We start from the raw sequence: 16647 nt of genomic DNA, 5'->3' as shown, positions 1-16647 counted from the left end.
TGTGAAACTGCTAGTCTCTGCCCTGTAGTGCCCCTGCTTCTTGCTTGGACATGTGTAGTCTTTCCTAGACAAGTCTTGCCCATACATGACATCTGACATTGACTTTTATATTGTGATTTTATGGCTAGGCTTCTAAACACCATCAGGTCATTAGCCTAGTAACATCCTATGTACCTCTGAAGCTATGTTAATGTAGATGCCAGAAATAATGATATACTGTATAACTGTTTTGATGAGAGTTGAGTAAAGTGCATGCATAAAATCCTGATCTCTCACTCAGATATTGTCACATATGATGTGCACCAAAACTTAGTAATTAAATCTTAGTAATTAAAATAACTACAGGGGGTATTTCAACCTTATGTTACAAATTTCATTTTATTACCTTTGCAACCTTTACAACAGCGTCCACTGTATGGAAGTGAAAGGATGATGCTGGCATCTCTCTAACTGGTCAAGTACTATATAACTGACTGGTACAATTATCAGTTCAAAACCACATGTGCATATGTAATCATCCTTTATGTAAATATTTATCCTGTGCATCAGACACATAGCTTTACTATCACCAAATCCAAGAGATAAAGAACAGGGATATGGCACAGTTATCATCACTTGCGTGATGGTAGAAGAGGCATAGGCTGACAAATAGCGCATGTGAGTATGTGTGAGTAAGGAAGTGAAGCAGGCAAGATAGACCATGAAAATGCTGTGTGTGTGTCCGTAAGTACCCTGAGCTTGAACTCAACAAAGTTGCCAGTTTCGCTGCAAGCCAACCATACAACTCTCACAACTGCCTTTCTCTACTAACTACTCTTACTCCCCCAAATGTCCCTTGTTCACTCCTTCCTAAACAATACCTCCTTCTGCCCCACCACATCTTCTCTTGTATCCCAATACACTCCCACCTGAACTTTTAGAAGCTCTGGCCAGTTTCTCTCTGCAATCCATAAGCCAAAAATTAAAAATTGGACAAAGTTTATATAGCTACCCGGTTGCCCTAGCTTGGAGCAACCTCCCAATAAACATTAGAAATGTGCCCCACACTTAAAGCTTCAAAACAGCATTAATAAAAATCTTACTAAAAACTAGGGTTTGTACAGGCCAAAACACTAACACTAACTCTGCCTCTCCCTCCACTCACCCTTGCTCTATCTTTCTGTCCACTGTCTACTTCTCGCTACACTATTAGTCTTAAAACTTCTCTGTCCTACCCGCACTTCTGCTACTTCAGATCTATACCTGATATTTCTTGTTTTTTACCACCATTTAATTACTTGCAATCTCTTCCCCTCCCACTAATGGACCATCATATTGCACTATGAATGTCATATATCTTGCTAATCAAAATTAAATGTCTCATACATGTACTATTAAAATGTGTGATACTACTGCTATCCTACCAGTGTAATCAATTTATGTATGTCTTTCCCCCCCAGGCCTCCCCTGAAAACAGGCTTTCTCTCTGATGGACATACCTGGTTAACAAATGTCAAAATAAATAATTTTATGTCTACAAACTTTCATGACTTGTCAATTATTTTGCAGGAAATCACTATGATATGAACTACAGGCCAGAAATATGACTCAAACATCTGGACAATCAGCAAAATATTGTACAGTTGACAGGTATACAGACAGTACAGCAATATATACAGCAGGCCTGAAAGGACACATTAGCAGATATCTTGGTGTTTATCTATAGTAATGACATAAATGTCTTATCCTTACCAACTGCAGGAGCCCTAGACCTCAGAATCCCTGATGGTCCTGAAATAAGTAAAGGAAGAGGTGATGGCAACAGAACCACATTTAATAGTATAACAGGGGTTAATACCTTTACTCATCTATATCTGCACTAACACAATTGTTTACAAAAATGTGGCTGACAACCTCAAAATAAGCATAAAAATGCATCTATCTTAAATTACCCCAACAAAAAATAAAATTTACGCACACAGTTAAATTACTGAGACCATGTCAGAATGCCACATTATCTTAATGATGGTCTAACAAAGCATACCTGGAAGCTCCTCTTAAAACACAGAAGTGCACCCAAGTCCAGAACGTACTGGATCATTGACTGCTGAGACTCAAAGCTGTTCTGTGTGGCAGTCTTTGGCAGGAATTCTCTGTGGCAGTCAGAGGGGGTTCTGCAGCAACAGATCAGATCACCTGTTCTCTGGCAATCACATACCACTGCAGCTGCATGCTTCCTTGCAGCGGTCATCACGTCTGTTGCTCATTGATGCACCTGCTCATAGGTGTGACTGTGTTGCCTAATATCATTAACATGTCATAACAAATCTTCCCACAAGGCTACCCACTGAGCCATATTGGACTAGTCTGTGGACAGCAGTACCACATGATGTTGACATAGTCCCTCGATGATGAGGTCATTCTCAGCCTCAGTAAATGGGAGCCTACATCTAACAGGCATTTTGCATCCTGAAAAATATTAAAATAATGACACGTATAAGGATCACATAAATAAAAATAAACTGTTTACATATACAGCAGTAAAGGAAGGCTATCAGTATTCCCCACTTTGTAAATTATAAATATTCAACAGTGGTCAAAACATAACAATGGAGGGTACAAAACAAGGAGAGTAATATGAGCAACATATCCTTGTTTGTGCCATAACAGATACTCAGCTATGCTCTCCCACTGAAAATAACAGCCCATTGTAGTTTGTGCCATAGCAAAAGTTCATCATTGTTTCCCCCAAAACAAAAAAACAGACTTAGAAACAATCTTGCTAACCAGAAAACTGTGATATGTTGCAAGTGCTATCAAAGGTAATTTCACTGAAACATGTATACATTATCACACAGCATTATATTTTCAGCCTACTCTATATCCTCCCTACCTCTGATATGACTTGAAAAACAAGGCCATGCCATGATTACAGCTCAAAGACATGCATACAGATTTATGGCACATTGTCCTTAAATACATTCCAGCATATCCATTATGCAGTTAACAAATTGCATACATATCTGCTGGAGTACAATACTCCCCTGTAGAGATTTAATATTCAAAATAAATGTGCAACAGAGATCAGCCATACAATAACTCTCATCCACATCAGTTTGACTACCTAAACATTTGCCTTTTTATAATAGAGTAAATCAGTAATTGATTGCATTTGTCCTAGTCTGTGCTACAGAGCTGCTAATTATGGCATACACAGCTGAACTGCATGCTAATCAACCAATCTTGTGGTGCTAGTCAACAATATATAAATCATCCCTGTAGACACCATGCTTGTTTCTTTATGTGGATTGTGAAAATAGTGGAGTGGAGATGCAAAGCAATCACTAACAGCTTCTTAGTAGCTGATGCTTGTCTAATACATTTGTCTGTGCTGCAGGCTGAAGACAATGCTGCTGCTGCCAAAAGCCATAGAAGTGAAGATGAAAAATTTGCAAAGAACACACTACAGGAAGTGCGAGATCTCTGGCAGCCTTGACTCATAGACAGAGCCAAAGTTCAAAACACAGGGAACCCATCACAGTGGAAAGTAAGGTATGCGTTGAACTTAGAATATTAGCCACAGGTACCATTCACAGACTACCAGGGGACATGCTTGGTGTGTAATAGACATCAGCATCTAGAATCTTCCAAACATTTCTGCATGCCATGCTAACAACATGGCTAAGAGCACATATAGTTTTTCACAAGTTCTGAGGAGAAGATCATAAGAATGCTAAAATTGTACCCTTATCATGCTACCCTTAAGTGATGTGTGCCATTCATTACTGTCATGTACACATGAGAAAAACACCTTGGGAATAGGGTAGGATCAACACAAACAGTAAGGTCTACCACTAGAATGACTGTCAAGTCATGTGTAATCGCATGGGAACCATCTGGAACATGTGTGCTGGCAACCCTTCCAGTTAACATGTCACATCTCCCAACTGCACCAGATGTGTGTTATGGTGGATATCTCACCAAAAGACATGCACACACACAGAGGAACACCTTAATGAGACACCGTCCAAACTGTAATGTCATAGAGCCTGTTTTTTCAATAACAGCACTCACAGTGCCAGTGCCTACATACCTCTGGCTAAGGGCACCATTACAATCTACAGGCATGACCCTCAATACTCATAGTATGTGCTATACTACCCAAGTTAATCTAGTGGGAACATCTGCAACAGAAACAGCAAGGAGAAGGAGAACACATCCACCTGACCTGACAATGTCAAGATCACATAGCTACAGGCTGATGATGACTCAGAGGAGGTGTCCTCACCCATTGGACTGTTCCATTACTGTGCCTCTGGCTGCAGTGCCAACATCTGCATGTATGTCTGGTTTGCCGTACCAGGATGGAAAGCAGGCTCTCCGTCTGGGGTAGCTGTGTGCCCATGGTCTGGTGCACAAGCCTACGCACCACATCTGGCAACTATGCTCGGATGATGAATGCAACCCTTCTGCTCCCAGAGGGGACCATGGGCCTATCCTCTGGGGTAGTACTACCTGAGTGTCTAGGTAAAGCAGGGGCAGCAGGAGGGGTGCTTTCAGGCTGCAGCCCAAAAGTGCTTGGCCTTGGTATTGTAGCCAGTGGAGAAAGTGTAGGCAGATCACAGGAAACTGCCCTACCCTGCTGTGCTATAATAATGACATAAATAAACGTAAAAACAATACTGAAATAAAACATAACCCAAAAATGAAAATAATAAAATTAAAAATTAAACAATGATAGAATAAATTATTACAAAATATTGAATATTATAATTGCAATCACAATGATAAATAATAAATGAACAAGCATCAATATAAATATATATATACATAATAAAACATAAGAAAAAAGAAAAAATAATAGCAATAAAAGTTATTATATAAATAATACTATAATAACAATAACAATGAAAATAATAATAAAAAATAAGAAAGCCAAAAAAGACAAACAAAGAGAAGGGGTGGAGTGAGAGGAAAAAAAGGAGAACATTATATTGTAACTTCACAGATGCTATACAAAGCTTTCTATAATTAATTTACTCTGTTCTATTACATTTTACTTTTAAAACTACAAACTGCTAAGAAATTTCTTTATTACTTAGAATACTACCCTGTTCCTGACATGTACACACTATAGTACAGATCATATCAGATCCAGCAATCATTCATGGTGCATATATTACACATATACATGTTCCATGTACACTGTTTACACTGGAGAGCAGGCCACTTAAGCCACAGGTATAGAAGTCTGCACTTAAAATGCTATGATGACGAACATGTATCAGTACTATATTTTTATTGATGTAAACCTAAATCAGTATTGTAAACAACTGAGTCTTATATTTGGGGAGTATGTTATTTGAACCCACAACCAGTGACTACTGTAATACTGTACTTTTCCTTTGGAATACAACATAATGCAAGCAGTCATTCCTTTTACACGTTATAGATTTATGTTCACTGTTATATGAGAATGTGTAACTACTGCTTTGTGTTACAGAACATACCTCTCAACCTTTTAGAGAAGGATATAGGGACGAATCATAAAACAATGGGAGTACAATGACCCATAAATAGAGACATATTTGAAGTATTGCTGTTACACACATAGAAAGTTGCATAGAATTTGTGTAAACATGCATTTTGACACTCATTATTTATTGACTGCAATATCAATTAATTGCCAGACAACCATAAAACTTACAATGAACAGACCAAAACAGTGAGTCATAAATCTGAATATTCAGCAAAAATATGGACAGTGGAGAGCTATGTTATAGACTAATGCATGCATACTTGCTTTTACGGTTCAGATATGCATTCTCAAGTTTATACAACTGTATGATATAACAACTAATCTATCCTTAACTGTTAAGGCTGCAATAACAGTAATTTATATAATTATGCTTACATACCCCATGCTTCTCTCATCCTGGCCAATCACCTGGTGTGGGACCTCACATTCAAGGCCCTCTCTTCTGCTGCTGTGGAAAGAGAAAAAAAAAACATTATGAATACCAGTTCATATTAAGCTTTAATATTTACAATTACTAAATGCAATGAATATGTATACATCTGTGGAGTGCTCCTGCCTGACACTCCCTGATCCGATCATCAAGGGTATCTTGTTTCCTCCATTAGAGATCATCATAATGGTGAAAAAAGTGTTCCCTAGTGTATGGGATACCAGTCACACTGGAAAGAGTCCTTGCCAAACTAGACCAGTCTTCAGATTTATATTTTGAGCCTGTATAGTTTCCCGGCAGTAGCCAGGACCCATGTTCCTCTACCATGAAGCCAATAAAGATCTTAGACTCCTGTACACCCCAGCATTGCATCCAAAAGTGAACACCCTCTCCTGCAACACCAGACATATCTGCACACGATCAAGGTTAATGTCTAATCTGCATTTCCCACCAATTCCACTTGAATTAGCGGGTTTTCCCACCAATTACACTTACTGAGAGTGTGCACAGTCTGCATTTTGATACATTTGAAAAAGCTGTGCTCCGCTTACCATTGCGCAAGCAGAGGAAACAAAATGCACTAGTTTGCGCAATGGTAAGCGAAGCACAGTTTTTTCAAATGAATTAAACAGTAGAGACTGTGCAAACTCAAGCAATCCAATCCAGCCACTTGAGCAACCCTGTTTTTCAACTGGTTGAGCTGAACTATACATTCATCAACATTCTGTCATATCAGCAAAACTATGTCAGGCATTATAAGTGGAAGTAAATATAATTTGTCATGGAACAAATATAAAATGTATATGGAATATACAGTATTCAAATCCAGGCCCATGTCTACAGTAGTCCTAAATTTGCAACTCTTGCCACAAGAATGTTGAGGCAACGCTTGTCCATGTAGCCCTTTATTTGCATAAACTGCAATGTCACAACAGTATAAAAAAAGTTTGCATATCCTGTACTAGAACCAAGGACCATCTGTACTCTAGTCTGACACTTACCACCAGTTTCCACAGGATTAGTTACATGAGGTACCCTATATTAGCATTCATTGTTAACTGCATGTAGCGCATCCTCACTTATCGGGTTTGCTCGATGTCCAGCAATGCACAGCAGTGTTAAATTAATGCATCCAGTTTACATTTTTGGAAGTCTGCATCATGTCTGATACATGGATGGTTCATCGTGCAAACAAGTGACGTATCACCCAAACCTTGGGTGGAAAAAAGAGGGAGAATAGTACACAATTACACATACAATATTAATTCGGAATAATCCTAATACATATATATATGTATATATATATATATATATATATATATATATATATATATATATATATATATATATATATATATATATATCAATCAAGGGAGATAAATTGCACTGCAATCAATCTGTTGCAGGCTGCAAACTTACACAGGGGTGCATAGCTCCCAACCAGTTAGAGTATCATCTGGCCCGTGCCCTAAATAACAGGGGAAAAGGCACAAATATAGGGACAAGTTTTAACTATTGCTCTTATGAACTTAGACAGTTGAAAGAATAATAGGTTGTGCATTAGCATGAATTTTATGATATGTATGAAGTCTGAATCTCACATGTCTGTCATTATTTTCTGACTTCAGTCGTTAAAGAGTTAGCAATGATTTGCCAGAAATACACAATTTTAGAGATAACAGGCAAAAAATATGAGGCAAATATGTGAAAATTCTGCACACATCTATAGAGCTGTGTAGCATGTGAAAGTGCTTTGCATATTCATCCCTGGTTTGGCACCTATGTCTCTAATGCAAACAGGTAACCTGTAAATGGTTACTCTCCAAGGCCCATGCTTACACTTATCAAGGGTATTAGAACTTGTCAGAGATTTGGGATATATGGCTAGGCTTAAAAAGTCCCTTGTGGTTGTTAACCTAATAAACACTTATGAACCTATGAACCTATGGAGAGGTTTCGAGGCCAGATGCACTGGGCCATGCCATGAAACCTTGTTTAACCATGGTGCACCCCATTAATATGCATTGCATGCTGCTGAGCACTGACTGTGGTCATGTACACAGATACACTCTGTGCAGACTAAACACAGAGCCTACATGGAGTTTACTGAATCCTGGAGATTTAGTATTTTCATGTTATTTTATTATTTATTATTAAATATATTTAAACTTTTCATTGTGGCTGGTCTTTTTGAGAATGTTTTAACTTTTGAGAGAACTTATATTTATTTGGTGACAGTGTGGCCACTCCTAAAAGCCTTGCTGCTTGGTCAAAATTTCCATTTCAGTTAATACTATTTTCACTCAGTATAGGTAGGTAGTAGGGTACCCTTGTAAGAGCCATAGAGTAGCAAGCTTTGGAGTGTCCTGGTGGCCGTAACTACCTTATAGTCTGGGCATAGGGGGATAGCTAGTACATCTGTGCCAAACTTTCCCAGGTGTGTGTGTGTGTGTGTGTGTGTGTGTGTGTGTGTGTGTGTGTGTGTGTGTGTGTGTATGTGAAAATCAAATCTCAAAGCATGTGTGCATCAGCTACTTTTTTAGCAGGGACACAGAACACTGGTTTCACAGATAGCGTTGTGGAAGACTTGGCTTGCAACACTTGGCTAAGGACTCAACTCTATAGCTGTGCCAGTGGGGAGTCTTACTGGGGGTCTGGAGTGAGAGAAGGAAACCAAGACCCTGAACTGAGTGTGTTCCCATGTGCTCTTAAGGGAAATTGTGCTTGGCACAGAGAGCTGTATCAGGAAATACTGAGTGTATCCATTTGTATTCCAAGTGAACATCCCTCACTGGTGTCAGTATTGAGGATTCAGGCTCCTTGATTACTGGCCTAGAGGGGGGGAAGTCACAAAGACTACCTCAGTTTACAAGTTTATTGTTAGGCTCTATAACCTTCCACACTTCACTGAAATTTATGTTAACCCTAACATGAGAACAGACTCCAATGACTTTTGTATTTCCAGCAACATCCCCTCTAATCCAGTACTTCAACTTCATATCTAATTATCTTAGTGTCCTCATCTAAAGAAGGGAAAAGAATCTCATATGTTGCTTCTGGTATTGTTCCAAAGGAAAACAAGCCTACTGTGCTTAGAAAGTTTTTAAGGTATTTAGACTCCTTAATATCGCACAAATTTCCTCATCAAGTCTGGGTCCATGGTGCAGAGGGAAGGAACCCTGATTGTGACACAGGCATATGGGGATCAATTAATGCCCCTGGCACTGAAGCAGTTAGTTATGGAATGAGGAAAAATTAATGAGTGTGACCCACTTGCCCATCTTTGAGGGGGTGGGGGTGGCACATACTTAATTACAACATGGTGAAGTCAGATTTCTCTGGTAGAGACCAGGGGGACTACCTTCTATGCTTGACATTGGTGGACAAAGTTGCTTTATGCAGTGTGTTCCTTATAGAAGTGAGAGATTGCCCAGCACCATCAAATCATTGCATGCCCTACCTTCAGCAATTCTGCACCCCTAAGTAGCTGAATATTTTGTCATAACTTCTGTGACTACATCAAAAGTCGGTTTCCATGATTTCATCAGAGTCTTTCACCTCTCAGCCTTCCTTTGCAGACTGCAGTAGCTGTTGTTTTCCTGACTTGCAATAATCTATTTTAAAAGTAGAAACCATCCAATAGCAATTGCACAGAAGGATTATTTCTTTAACGTGAAAGCCTTCCACAGCACTGGAGTCCATTATTGTGTCCTAAGACTATCACCCTGAAAAGCAGTCCCTTGCTGTAAAGGTGTTGATCAAGGCCTGTATGGACTTTATACTCCTGAGTGCGCCTGGTATACAGTAGAAGCTCTTCCAGAAGGAGGAGCTGAATTAATTCCAGACAGAAGTGTTTCCAAGACTGCCTAGGACTTCATTGCCATAAATTTGGTTTTATAGGTCTACCAAGCTTCTGTTCCTACTCTGTCTCAGCTCATCATGAGATGATGATCAGTTGATGGCACTGGACCAGAGTGTTGATAAATATAGCCTCATGTCCAGTGATGCAGTTATAGAGCTGATTGTTCTCTTTACCTTAAGGTGATTCATACCAAGTACACATATGAGCAGCATTGACTTGGATTAAAGTGTTTCTTATGAGCAATCACTGGATACCACAAAAGTCCACTAACACTTGAGCAGTTGGGTTCAAATCGAGCAAGGCATTTCAACCAAATAATGGTGACAGTGACTCAGCAGACAGCACACATAACTTGGATACTGAGAAGGCAAATGTTGTGGATTCTTCACTACCACAGCTGCTTACAATCGTATTCCAATAATATAAAATAAGGGCAGTAATGCACCATTTAGGGGTCACCCATTGGAAGAAATGTTACAAAGTACTATATGCATGACACTTATCAAAAAGAGCTGGAATGTTTTCTGGTATCTTTGGCAGCTTACCCATAATTAGTAAGAAAAATACATCGACTCAACCCTGGAAACAAACATAATCTGTTAATGTTAATTCAGGCAATAATAGGCAAACAAACAAACAAATACATTTTGCTGTCATAACCCTCAAGGATTTTCAGTCATTTCCCATGAAAGCAGGAAGACCCTTGCTTTGACTGCATGCTTGGCAGATGTTACTTATCAGATAACTAAATCCACTGATCCATGCATTCTGAATACTCCAAACAAGCATTAGGTACAGAAGGACAAAGAGCAGATAGAGGGGTTTTGTGTTAGTCACAGCCACACATATGAAGATCACCCAGCCGGGAGATTGTGAGTCTAGCTAAATCCACTATGGGCCTCTTCAGTGGGGTTAATCCCTTAAATAGAAACAGTCTACCACTAACTAAGAAAGTTGGTTATAAAACTTATGTTTTTTTTTTAGAATTAAAACAATGTATATCTGGTTGGTACTCTTTAAACCGCAGGTTTCTTTCTCAGCAGTAATGTGGCACTCCTTTTCCAAAAATTAGTTTAGATTCATGGGTAATTGCTAGGCTTGCAGTTCATGGATCGATTGAAAAGTCTAGCCCAAACCCCCAGTTACCCTCAAACACTGTCTGGTTAAGTGACTTGCAAAATAACAAAGTGGGCAATTGAGGGCTGAAAGAATCAAACTCTGTACCACAGTACAACAGCTTACAGCCTTAATCTTCTGTGCCAACTGCACACATAGAAGGCTAAGGCATTGCAAGGTCTAGTGTATCCAAGTCGATCTAGGATTCATGCAACTAGAGTGGTGTTACATATCAATCTGCCATTCACCATGTGGATGGTAAACGCACACAGTAGCTTCCATTTTGTGTGACTGATGCAGGCAGAGCCAGGTGAATCAACAGCTACCTTCTGCTCAGCAGCAAACACCGTCCCCAGACTTGTCTCTAAGTCTAGGTCCTGGTACTGTTTTTATGGGGCTGAGGCTCCATGATTCTTTCAATGAATACATTTTGGATTGCTGCTTGTCCAATCATTAAACCAAATTGTCAGGGGTTCCCTTACCAGAAGCAGAAAGCTCCAGGCAAAATAAAGCTGTGGATCACAGATAAAAACAAACCACTTCACTGTGGTAAAGCAACAGTCCCATAATAAGCCACTTCACTGTGACAACACCACAGTCCTGTGATAAGACACTTTACTGTAGTTATGTCACAGTCCCATAATAAGCCACTTCACAGTGATCTATTATTTTATTTATTTTTTTCTCTTTGTTGACTGGGAAAGTCTGACTGGTTAAAACCTATTTTCATTGGAGGCCTTTGGAGTAAAGCGCCACATTTAAGTTACACATGATGCACATTTATATTTGAAGGATAAAACATCTGCACTTGAGTTTATTTACATGACTTTTAAACATTTCTTACATGACCATAGTATCTTAACACAAAACAAGAGAAATTAACATAAACTGGTTAATAATTGAATAGAAATAAAATGCAATTATATTTAATGTATCTATAGCATGATTGCTGCAGGCAAGAGATCAGTCTGGGATATTTTTGAGGTTAATAATAATTTACAAACAGACAAGCAGTGATACAGCTTAACAATTAATGATAAGAGGAATATGACTAGAGAAATGATGGAAATGAGCAGGAAGATAAATAGACAGAGGAGAAATAGTAGGTAGTGGTGGGGGGTGAGAGAAGGAGGAAGAGTTTAGGAAACATGTGCAGTATGGGTAGGTGATACTGTACAAAAGACTGGGAAGCAAAGTGAATGTCAGAGGTGGAGAAAAATAATCTGACTAAGGCTAGTCATGTGAGCAGGAAAAAGAGAGCCATCTTTGGTACAGGTGTTGTTTAAGCAAAGTTTTGAAACTATTTAAATTTTCTATCTGTTTTAACTGTGTGGGAATTTTGTTCCAGAGTTTTGACACATAATGAGAATAAAGAGATGGTTGAATGTCATACTGATACATAATAAGAGTTTATTGCTACAGCAAATGTCTCTAGTGGGTGAATAGTACAGTAGTGTATTTTGTAATGATGGACATTTGTCTGGAGAGTACAATAGTTTTTGAGCAATGATTAGTTGTATGTGAACTGGATTGGGAGATTAAGCCAGTATAATTATTTTAATGCAAGGCAGTGATGTATTTTATAAGTTTGATTGGTTGCAAATATAGCTAGTTTGAAGTAGCAAGATGCTAGTTTAGGTTTATACATAATGTTGATATTTGTAAGAATAGGGGAAGTATATAACAGAAAAGGAAGAATGTGTGTTGCAGATAATGTAATCTTTGACTAATCTGGCAGGTAATGTTTGGCACTATAGAGCAATATGACCATTTGGTGAATTGTCTTGATGGAATAAAGTATGTGATGATCAAATTTGGGGCCATCATTTATTATGACACCAAGTAGTTTAGTTTGGCTTATGGTTTCTATTTTTGTATTATTTATAGAAGTAATATAAAATATTTGTTTCATGTTAAGGTGTTGTTTTGGAGTAAATGGCATAAGTTTTTTTTTTTGGCATTAAGGAGCAAGTTAGAATTTTGTACCCATATTTTAATGTCAGTGAAAGAGTTTTGAGTTTTTTCCTTTACTTTTATTATGGAGGCATTATTTTTTATTATGGAGGGGGCAGAGCAGATATTGTACCAGAGAGGCAAGTGTTGCAGTGGAATGAAGTTTATTTATGAAAATATTAAATAGAAGGGAACAGAGTATTGATCTTTGGGGAGCACCAATGGAGATTGTTGAAATGCTGAAAGGTTTTGTTGCTATTTATTTGCCAGCTGATGATTGCATAACTAACTGTGAAACCAGGAGAGGGAGGAGTAAATGAGACCTAGAGTTGCAAGTTCAGACAGGAACGTTTGGTGCAACACTGTGTCAAATGCCTTAGAAAGGGCAGGGGAAGTGATGAAACAAGGTTATCCTCATTTATGCATTGGTTTACAATGTTGGCAAAGCTGAGGAGGACAGTAGTAGGAGTACTGTGATTGGGCCTCAAACCATGCTGGATATTGGAGAGGAGGTTCTGTTTGGTTATACGTTTCATAAGCTGAGTGTGAATGCATTTCTCGAGGATTTTAGAGAGTGGTGATAGGACATCAATAGGTCTATAGTTTGTTGACTCTGTTAAAGTACCTCCTTTGCGAAGGGGTATAATAATGGATTTTTTCCGGACGGATGGAACATAGTTTTTAGTTACTGCGCAGTAGATCAGAAGGTAGGCAAAGAAGGCTAGTACTTCTGTACCTATTTTGAGGAAATCAGTGGGAAAGTTATCAGCAGATGAGGTTGTTTTTAATTTGGCTAGTATTTTTTTAAGGTTGATGTTGGGATGGGATGAAAACTAAAAGACAGTGCATTGTTTTCAAGAAGAGATGAAAATTGGAGGGGTGAAGTGAGGTGGTCATTGATTAGTGATTGAACTGACTGGATAACATGAGTGTTGAAGAATGTAGAGGATAAAAAAACCTGGATTTTTTTTTTTTTTTTGGTGCTTTTGTAGGAGATTACTGTAGTATGTTTTCTTATCAGATTTAACAAGGATCTCATTGTGGTTTCTGATACCTGCATTTTGGTAGGCATGTTGTGCTTTTGTTCTTATAACATTCATTCCATGGTTCAGCTCTTTGCAGAATTAGCTGTCTGGTCTCTTTTATCAGCCATGCTGCTGTGTTAGTTTTTACCCTTCCTGTCATAATTAGTGTTAAATCATTTAGCATTTTTAAGATGGTATAACTGAAGTGAGTAACTAAATCATCTTGGGGCTTTACTCTTAATACATTCCAGTTGTAGTGGGACAGGGCTATAATAAATGTGTCTCCATCAAATTTGATAAAATTCTATATTTGTTTATAGATTATCCCTGGGATTCATGAAGCTGGGCGCAAGGACGGCGTTAGCCTTGCGCCGGCCATGCAGCATAGAGATGGTGGAGCAGCACCTCATGCATATTAATGAAGGTGCACTGCCGCAACGTTCACGTGCATAGGAAACGTGCGCAAGTGCAGGGGGCGTGTCTAAGCCCTGCACGGAGGCGTGAACATGTTGGCTGCAGACACGCAACCTAAAATGCTGACTAGTACAGCCTGCCTCTAATAATAATCACTCCCATCAGTGTTCATGGATACTGAAATGTATGCAAAGCATACAAGACAGTTTTGCGAACACCAAAATAAAAAGTAAACACAAAGCGACGTAGCTGAATATTGAGTCCCTGTCCCTCGAACAAATGACATTTAAAACTCCGTGTCCATATTGCATTGTAGTGTTGATTGTTATACCAAGTGGAAGCGAAATGCAGCATGTTAGCGTGCCGCTGCCCTTTGCTAAGCCTAGCCCAATGGTTAGGGTTATCACCTGTCCCACTTTGTGAGGGACAGTCCCTCTCTGGGCAGTTGTGTCCTTACCAAAACTAGTAAAAATGTTGAATGTCCTGCGATTGTAGGACATAATTATGTCCCATATTTTATGTAATAGTTCCATAAAATAGTTAATTCTATATCTAAACTATGTAAATGTCACAAGAAACAGAGTAAGCAACTAAGCTGCTAAAAGAATAAGCTGTCACTTAGGCATAAAAGTAAAGTACTCTCCTTTGTACTGACCATGGGCATGTGTTGGCCTGTAAAATCTGATGTGTGTCCTGAAGATGTCCCACTTTGGCCATCTGAAAATGTGGCAACCCTACCAATGGTCAGAGCATTCGCACAATATCTGTCCATTCGCGGTCCAGGTCGTCCCTGTCTGGACTGCCCAAAGATGAATGGGTATTACCCGGGTCTACCTACCATGTCATGAAAGATAGGTATTTGCGTGTACCTATGTGTGGATCAAATATGCCAGGGTTGTCCTCACAACTATATTGGTACCAGAGATATGTAGAGTACACAATGTGTTCTGTTGTCTGTGTCATGGGCCATCAACCAGAGAAGGGATGGATGGTATGTGTGGAATATGGGGGTGGGAGCTGACGGGTAATGTAATAATTTGCCAAAGGGAGACTGGGTCAGATGCACAATAGGTGAACTGGAGGTGTACGAGGGAGCAGTAGGTGAGTCAGAAAGGAAACCAAAGAACAGACATTCACATCTGCAATACAACCTGACAAGCCATACTGCAGAACACAATCCCACAAACATATGAACATTAAAATGTGCGATACACTTGTACAGAAACATTACCAGCTCACACCCACATAATGATCTGGCCTGAACTGAGCCATCCAACCCCAACACACCTGGATACATAATTGAATACCCATCATCCCCTCCACACCACACCACCCCCACCCTTACTGAATGTCCACCAAACATGCACAGGCTGCTAGCTTGGCACAGCCATATCTACACATAGTGACCCCTACCCACATCTAGTAGGCAGTTGCACCCTAGGCAGTCTCAGGATTGCAAACTAGGTATCCCATGCATGCATAACCCTACCACATTTTCGAATAGCCAGCTGAATGGGGTCCTTCGTTTACAATTTTTGGACATCCCTCATGGGATGTGTCTGTTCTCAAGATTAGACTTTGTGGCATAACACGATGTCCACCCCATTGACATCCGGGCACTAGGGTTAAAACCTGTCCCACTTTGCGAGGGACAGCCCCTCCTTGGCCAGTTGTGTCCTGCATAAAAATTGGAAAAATGGCAAATGTCCTGAGATATTAAGTGCTACAAGAATAAGCATTTATGTAGGCAAAACAGTGAAGTTCTGTCTTATGTACTGGTTGTGGATATGTTTTGCCTTGCAAACTCTGACGTTTGTACAAAACATGTCCCACTGTGGGCATTTGAAAAGGTGGCAACCCTACTGGGCACAGGTCATATTAGCAGTACCTGACCACAACCCTGCTCAGCCTCCACCCGGTCCTGCAGAACCTATGACCCAGGATTAAACACCTGACTGTGATGCACGTCTCCCCACGTGCATTATCGGGAATAAATATCTTTCACATGTTCCCATGCAGCTTCACTATAGTCATCTTCCAAATAGTACATGTCCACAAAGTGTATACCCCATTCATGTTCCTCATCATAATGATGCACACAACCCCTATATGCAAATGGTACAGGTACCTCCCGTATGCGGTCATTCATATACATGGCCATGTATAACTCCAGACATGTAGTCATATATCTATAAATGTACCCACTTACATTTGCATAGCTACACATCACAAATACATGCATATAACTACTGGTCAAGTATGTGTCCAATTCATAAATATGTATACATGCAAATGTATATATATGCCTCTCAGAAATATATGAACAGTA

This window comes from Protopterus annectens, chromosome 2.part0 (assembly GCF_019279795.1).
Source record: "Protopterus annectens isolate FY-2018-M chromosome 2.part0, PAN1.0, whole genome shotgun sequence".
NCBI classification, from domain to species: Eukaryota; Metazoa; Chordata; order Ceratodontiformes; family Protopteridae; genus Protopterus; species Protopterus annectens.
This window is presented reverse-complemented; position numbering follows the sequence as displayed.